The 8,629-nt window shown below is 43.8% G+C and overlaps 1 protein-coding gene across 2 annotated transcripts in view; it reads right to left on the reverse strand.

Moving 5' to 3' along the window:
• The window catches only part of WDR31 (WD repeat domain 31), a 169,956-nt gene extending 168,391 nt beyond the window's left edge, over positions 1-1,565 (reverse strand). The window contains exon 1 of one of the 2 annotated variants that reach the window (XM_078642128.1): positions 1,387-1,565. The gene's annotated coding sequence lies outside the window, so the exon portion shown is untranslated. Of the gene's footprint in view, positions 1-1,373 lie in introns of both variants that reach the window. The other variant, XM_078642129.1, reaches the window with a different exon arrangement.
• Between the last annotated feature and the right edge of the window lie 7,064 nt (positions 1,566-8,629).

Here is an 8,629-nt window from a genome sequence, read left to right on the forward strand (position 1 = left end):
GCATACTCTTCATTGTACTGACCCCAGTTCGACATTTCCGGATTGGTTGGTCTGCACGTCAATGAAGAATTGCCAAAACACTGATCAGCCACTGGGAGGGTCAAGGGGGGGGTTAGCCCTGCAAGCACACTGAATGTCACCAGTTCAGAACCCCCTCAGCAAAGCTGTAGTCACAGGGGCCAAAGACCCAGGCCAAAACACTGTCCACTGAGCGTGTGCACACTCAAATAACTGGCCTTAATATTTTACAGCCTTCACAGGCGTTTTGATAGAGCAGAGGGGCCACCGTTAACTCGCCGTGCAGAAAAACGCTAAGACTGTCAGTTTGGGGTTCGCGCCGCGACATGCAGCCCAAACGCGACTGAAATCCTACTAAAAAGGAGCCCAAATTCAGCGCGTTTGGAAGCACGTCGCGGCCGAGAGCCACCCGGACCCTACTCGCGTCAGTGGCCTATGAGGGACGCCAATGCGCATGCGCGAGACGCGCCTACGGGGAAATCAGCCGGGAGAAGGCTCCAAGTGTATATTTCGGTGCCCGTCTGCCCCCGGTCAACGACCGTCGCTACCGCACGCCACTAGGCGATATTGACGCCACTGAGGAATGATTTTAGAGTCGCTAGGCGCCGCGACGCTAGCGAACAAGCACAACACACTCCCTGAAGTCCCAGTCACCCCACAAGCAGGTAAACTCGATATACCAACATACACATTAACAATTGTATGTAATAGCGGGCAATTATAACCACTCGTTCATTACTGTAACATATCTTAGCCTACATAAACATGACAAATATGCCAACAGCAGAGGGAGGTAACAAAGTGCACTTAGCTCTTGCTGTGAGCAGCAAAGAAAGAGGAAGATGGCGGCAGGCAGAGGCCTCTTATGGACTGAGGGGGCGTGCCTTTGGGCTAGTCATGATGGGATGTGTAGTTGTTTAACGTTTTACTATGAAAAGCAAGCATTTTCATTGGCTGCTGTGAGCTTCAATAAAGATGGAGAAGCATAATCTGAAGCCTCCGGTCCTGAAATAGAATCTCATGAACGAAAGACATTGTGCGCTTTTATCAGAAAGATGCACTATTCTTGTGACATCGCGACATCATTGGCGGAAAGAAGGCTCTGGCCTGGAGGGGAGGGACTTGGTTCACTGGTTGCCCATGGAAACCGACACACGCTACCCATTCTTTCCTACTCACACTGACAAACAATAGAAAGCAAATCTCATCAGACATTCTTACCCGTGCATATCGTGGCCTAAGCACTTGGCTCACAACGAAGCACCAATAAAGGGGCACAAAGATAAAAAGAACAAGGCGGCACCTGGGACTCCCACAAACACACCCTCCGCCAAATATACGAGGTTTGTTCTTACATCGGTGCCGTACCTTCAGTCCATCGGCAAAAGATCTAAAAAATCCCATAGCCTCTGCTTTGATTTCGAGTCCAACCAAGCCCTCTTCAAAGCGCAAACCAAGGAAACATGAATGTGATGGTTTCAAACCTGATTGACAGACTAAAGGCGGTCCAGCAGGACATTTTGTGTCTGTACTTCCTTGTCAACCCTAGGATTGGTCAGAAAATTATGTCCCGCCCTGACAGATACAGTCCACGCCCAATCAACACAGTAACCAAGCCTGCTACTGTACCGGAAAAGACCGGTGGCTGCTCCGGAAATGTAAGCCCAGCCGCACGTGAGCCGACGCTACATGCTTGGCGCCGCTGCCTCCGATGGTGCATTTGTTGTCCTCCTGAGGGCTCAGTTGTGACATGGATTAGCGGGCGTGTGATTGCTTTCGGCCACGTTAATTTACCGTGTAACAGTGCTCCCTGCGGCTCCTGTTAACAACACTAGCGGGCCGTGCTTGTTTGATAGTGTTGCCCACGGGGCGCTCTGCAATGCTTTAAACTTGGTATTCAGGTTGCCACCTTTCCAAAATAAAAATACCGGTCATTTGTTGTTGTTTTTGGAGTTTGAAAGGCACAGACATACTACTAAATAGGATTTAAAACAAAATCGTTTGCGTTGTGTTCAACAGGACTTTTGCTTTATCCTATACTAACTTTTATTCACTTTGTAACGATGTTCTATTTTGTTCTAGATGCTTATTTGTTCTTTTGTCTATTTGTTCTAGATATGTACTTTTATTATCTGTCTGTAAAGCGCTCTGATACTCCAGGGTCCAGTAGCGCAATATAAAACCTTTTAAATAAATGCCTTTATTTTCTAGTAAAGAACAGTTAACACTGCTCTAGAACGCATTGAAAAAAGCTTTCTATTTATGTTTGTTGTTTGATGTGTGTACAGGTAAGGGCTAGAAATACTGGGTTTAGGTGATGTGCTACTTTTTGTTACACCGGGACATTACATTACTGGTGGTGCTGGTATAAAACCACCCAGGTGGCAACACTTTAAAATCGACCACTGAGCCTCTTAATACAGTCACGATGCCTTCACGCCAGGAACACGCATCAGCTCAGATTTGCCTGTCCCTACAGTTCTCTCTCCTGAAAGCAAGGAGAGAAATAAAATAAAGCAGTGAAAAGTAAAATTAAACAGAAACAGAGACTTCGACAGAGTAAGGAGCCTAGAATATATTGGAATGAAGTGAAGCAAGTAAACATCAGGAAAAGAAAAGGAAAGAACATTAACATGGTCAGGGAAGACAAGAAAAGAGAAAACCAAAAGCAACAAAAAAAAAGCTGAAAGTGTAAAGAGGGCTGTAAAGAAAAAGACAAAGTAGGATTGGAAAATTGTGAAAAAAAATCTTGGCTTTTAAAAAAAGAACAGTTTTGCAAAACCCTCTCCGCCAAACTCTAAATCAGCCCCCATGTCTTAAAAAAAAACTACATTGCAAAGGTCCATATTGTATAATGCTTAATAATTGCCCTCTCTGCACTTACCTGTGACCCCTGTCTTGGTAACACCACACTGGAAACATTACATAACCTTTGAGGGGCCATATCTTGATTACTCTGTCACCTCCTGCAAACCACTTGGTGTTTAAAGCAGTTTTGAAATCCACATAGAGCATTTTGTGACTAATCCAGGAGTCCACATCTGGTGTATTGGTACATATTCTCCAGGATTTATCTGCCATGTTGTTTCCAGTTGTGGGAGATATCCATTGTGTCTTTTTATCAGTTCTAAGCCACATCTAGATTGTTGTATCCAATTCTGCAGGCTCGATCTTGAGCATTGTGTTACCTTTTGGAAGGCACTTTTGGATTTGTGGTGTTTTCAGTAGTATTGTGCCAAGTGATTATGGTTCCATTTAAAATAATATGGACGTGTTGAGAATTGGGAGCACTTATTATGCACTTTATGTCCCAACTGAATTGATCTGATTTATGCTTTCTTTTGTGGTGCAAGGTTCCTGATTTTACATTGACATTCGGTGTTCAGCCCTGCTCTGCACTTACAGACTGGCGCAGAGAGAGGATCCCAAACAGACATATTGGACTGTAACTTAAAAGAAAGGACACACTCTCTTATTTGCATAAAGTTCTTTCGGCCACTGGATTGATGTCAGAGTGCACTGACTACTGTGCTGACATGTGCCAAGTGTGATCCTTTCAAATGTAGGGCCAGATGGGCAGACAGTAGGAAAGGAAACTGAACCAGTCTGGGAGTCTGTGTCACATTATCAATAAATTGGGTACTTTGCCAGTTATTTTACAATCAAAATTAGGTGAGAGTAAGAAGTTTAGTGCTCACTCTATTTTATTTAAAGCGGCCACTTCTCATTATTATTTCAATGTCTGCAACAATTAAATGTGCACTGTTCTTTAAAGCAAGGAAAATGCTACATGCACCAGACTGCTGTTATTTGTTGGTCACGAGTTACTGAGCAAAAACTTGCCATATGGTGACATGAGGAAATGTTAGCTGGATTATTCGTATTATGGAGCACAGCTACTTGATGCCTGCACCTAATAACAGGTAGGCAAAATATAATTAGTAATTTAGTTGCATACGTCAATCATCTAGGGAGGCACCACTTTTTACAAATAGAGAATAAACACACAAATGGTTATTGTGCTCGTGATTTGAGATCAAAGAAACTGGAAGTTAACGGATCCTTTCATACAGCGTTCCATTATAAACTGATGTGTGAGTATAGAGAGGAATTATGGCAAGCACAGCAGACCTGGGTGAAGCAAACATTATAGAGATATTTCAAAATTTCTAAATCAAAAAATTATAGAATATTCTTGCAGCTAATATGTTATAGAAGCAAACTGTCACAACTTTGAATTATTAACACAGTAATTATTTACATTTACATAAAATGTCAATGACGTTAGTCCAGGGAAATACAGAACTGTAGGAACTTTGTGAATCCACCCCTTCCTAATTTTGCCAGTTACTGACACCAGATCTTAAAAATACTTTAGTGTTAGCATCTTTGCAAAATAGGGAGTTTTGGTGTGGAGGAGTGAAGTATTCAGGTTTGAAATTGAGTTCGCTATGTAATTCTACGGTGCCCGCCCCCTCTTCACCTAGCCCCCCCCCCATGTTGTATTCGTCGCTAATCTGCAGGGAGACATTTTTGGATCAGTTTTTCATGTTGTCTTTATTTTCAAGAACTAATACAACCATAAGAATGTGGCTGGACCCTGCTACAGTGGAAAACCCATCCTTCAACAAAGATTGTCTTCTTCCCTTGAAAAAGGGTGCAAGAATATACTAAGTATTTTGTTATCTGTTTTCCCCAAAGACAGAGAAACAAACACATTGTACCTTCCAAGTTGGATGAATAATTCACAATCTCACCTCTGAGTTACACCTTGTCAATACTGTACCTCACTTATAGTATTTCCCCATACATTTGAATTCCACTGAGTTACTATTTGTAAACAATTCTCTTACTCAGGGAACCAAATGATTTTTACCAGCATAGAAATCTGCTAAGCTACGGCTAAGAACATTACATGACGCAGGGAACCTCTCTTCTTGCTTGGCCTAATGGAACTCTGACACTTTCAGAGTCAGACAAGTTCATTTAGAGAGTCTGAATAAAATCAGAAAAGCAAGTGGTTCTCAATATCACCTAGCCATCTGTAACAGCAATTACTCACTAACCCTCTCATCAATAGTAGGAGCAAACTGACAATGGGAACGATCATGAGAATATGCCAGGAGTATCAAGGCTTCCAGAGTGAGAACCTTTACTCAATCAGAAACATGATACGCTAATCCTCAAAGATACAATGAGAAGGGAAGACAAGAGTCTCCCTTATACACACAGGTTATTTTAAGCATCTCCTACTCGTAGCTAGTGGCAACTTCCAAACAAGACGTGAGCTCACCCGAACCAGAAGTTCAAAACCTGATGTAAAATTGACTAGAATCACTAAATTAGGCCTCATTGAAGCCCTGTATTTTACCATTGCAAATACTTCTACCATTATTTTAGCGGGCGTTCTCGTGTATAACCCTCCTTGCGCCTCACCATCTTCGCTCTCTACACTGGTCGACACGATCGCAGACCTTTACCTTAAGCATCCTCACTTTACTGTCCTGGGAGATTTTAATCTCCACGTAGATGAGGCCACATGCACCCGGGCTAATAACTTCCAAGACTCCATGTTCAGTTTAAATTTGATCCAGTTGGTCCAGGGTCCAACACATTCAGCTGGTCACACCCTTGACCTTGTCTTTTCGAATCATCCTGGTCTTGTTATTCACCCCTCCCTACCTCTTATCTGGACGGATCATTATTTGATTCCGCTTGAGCTGACTCTGTCACTTCCATCTGCCCTCCCAGTAATAGGTAGGGAGCAAGGGAGGAAATGGTATAAGGTTACCTGTGCTGCCCTAGATTCTATCTTTCCCAAACTAATAGGGCTGCCCTCCTATGATCTAAAGGCAGATGTAGCCAAATGTAATTCTTCCCTTTCCTCCTCTATAGATCTTGTCGCCCCAATGGCACCTTTTGCCTCCTTAAGGTCACGACCATATGCGCCCTGGTTCTCTTCGACATTACGGGAGGAAAGGAGTAGATGCAAAAAATTAGAACGTAAATGGAGATTGACGTATGATCTTTCCGCGAAAGTCATCTACAAAACTGCATTAAAGAACTTCCATAAATTAAAGCGAACCACCATGAGGGATTTTTTTGTAGAGAAAATTAAGAGCGCTGAAAACTCAGCAAAAACCTTATTTAATATCATTAAGGAATTCTCCAATCCCTCAGTTTTGGCCACCTTGATTGCCCCCCAGCCAAGCCCTTTGCGATGGTCTCTCCAATTTCTTTCACGATAAGATTAAGAATATTTCTGCTTCCTTTAATCAGGAGAGGGCCCTGCTCCCTTCTAATCCCAAAGCCACACAGGAGGAGACTTTTGTATCGTTTAAGAAGCTAACCTTGGAGTCTGCCCTGACTCTGTTTGACCGGTGTAAATCGGGGTCTCCTCTTGACCCGGTCCCAGCAAAGGTCTTAAGTGAACTGGCCCCTTTGGTGATTAGCCCACTTCTTGCTTTTTGGAACACCTCACTACTTACAGGCCAATTTCCCTCTTCTTGGAAGCAGGCTACGTTGATTCCAATCATCAAGAAGGCTGACGCCGACCCTTTACTGTTCAGCAACTATCGGCCTATATCCCTACTCCCCAAGCCGGCAAAAATTCTGGAGAAAGTGGTACAGGAGCAATTGACTGACTATTTGGAATCTAAACATCTCTTGCATGATTCCCAGTCTGGATTTAGACGGGCTTCAGCACTGAGACTGTACTGCTTGAGGTGTCTGAGTCCATTCATGAGTGCGTGGATGTGGGCGAGGAGGCCATGTTGGTTCTCCTCAACCTATCCGCGGCTTTCGATACCGTGTCTCATGACATATTATTGGATCGCCTGCGCAACATTGGATTTGGGGGTACACCTCTGGCCTGGGTCAGATCTTTCCTTGAGGGTAGATCCCAAAAAGTCTTCCTTCGGCCTTTTGTATCGGAAGAAAAGCCCTTGCTCTGCGGTGTTCCACAGGGCTCTGCACTCAGCCCTGTATTTTTTAATATTTACCTTACTCCTCTGGCAAAGTTGGCTGAATCCTGGGGGGGGTCAGAGTGATCTCTTATGCTGATGACACTCAGCTTGTGTTTTCCTTTAGAGATCACTCTGACGGCAGCTTGACCAATTTTCGTCACTGCCTAATTAACATCTCCTCCTGGATGACGTCTAACAATCTCAAACTTAATACAGATAAGACGGAAGTCGTGTTCTTTAATCAGAAGTCCCCTCTCTCCCCTACACTCTGGTGGCCTTCGGAGCTTAATCCCCCACCTGTTCCGGTTCAAGCAGCCCGTAATTTGGGCTTCCAATTTGACAACGTCTTATCTTGTAAAACCCACATCAATAAAGTTACGGCAGCCTGCTTTGGCAAACTTCGCATGATTAGGAACATTTTTCCGTACCTCTCTCTTGATTCCCGCAGGACTGTTGTCCATGCCTTGATTACCTCTCATTTGGACTACTCAAATATTCTGTATGTTGGTGCTCCAGCTTACCAGATCCATCGACTGCAGATCGTGCAGAAAGCGGCTGCTAGGCTGATTGGTAACATCCCCTACCGCCATTCGATTTCCCCATACCTGAGGAAGTTGCATTGGTTGCCAGTGACCCGGCGTATTCAATTTAAAGCAATGGTTTTTGCTTTCCGGGCCCTCAATGGCCTTGACCCAGTCTACCTGCAAAATAGGCTTAAACCTGTCCACTCAATTAGAGTTCTCAGATCTAACAATCTCCGCCTTCTTGCTACCCCACGTTTTCGTCGGTCCAGAATGGGGGGCATTTCCTTTACTGTAGGGGCCGCCAAACTCTGGAACAGCCTCCCATTAGATCTTAGGCTGACTTCATCGGAATCACTGTTCCGGAATAAACTAAAAACCTGGCTGTTTTCCAGTCTCTAGCTGCTGCCATCATTATTCATAGTCGATGTCTGCAGCGCCGGGACACCCCTGGGGGTAGCCACGTGCTTTATAAGCTTCAAAATAAATAAAATAAATAAATAATAAACATGCTTTCCTGTCCCTGCTGTCTAGCTAAGCATGAATTAGGAGACAGTACCAGATGCTTTGTGGGCTTCCCTGATAAAGCCAATTTTCAAGAAGGGAGATTCTATTGAAACTTATGTGCTGCTGTCAGATAGTTTTATCAGACACAGATGATAATGTCTGTATTGAAATTCTTCAGAAAAATTCCCAAAGTGGTATGAGGATGAAAACCTATTGCCAGTAAAGTAACCCGTTTTCAAACAGGATGTGAAACAAAAAACAATCTGCTTGCTGTTTTAATGATGGCAAATGGGGCCATCTGCCACCAGATGATTAACCCCTCGGTTGCGCCGCCGATTTTGCGGAAGTGCGGCACTTCCGCAAAATGGGCGGGGCCGCGTCGGCCATTGGCCGACAGCAGCATGGAAGGGGTTAGTTAATCTGTAGGTTTTGTTTTGTTGATTTCGGATCTTCTTTTGATACAGTTAACAAATAACTCACTTGGAAAAAACTACCCAGATAAGGAATTGGTCAGAAACATTTGCAGATTATTGTATTGATGAATACCAACACTTGGGTTCAAGTTACGTTACATGTTGCATCCTATGCAACAAACAGAATATCCACAAATTGGGGGTT

Source organism: Lissotriton helveticus, chromosome 5_1, assembly GCF_964261635.1.
Source record: "Lissotriton helveticus chromosome 5_1, aLisHel1.1, whole genome shotgun sequence".
Classification (NCBI taxonomy): domain Eukaryota; kingdom Metazoa; phylum Chordata; class Amphibia; order Caudata; family Salamandridae; genus Lissotriton; species Lissotriton helveticus.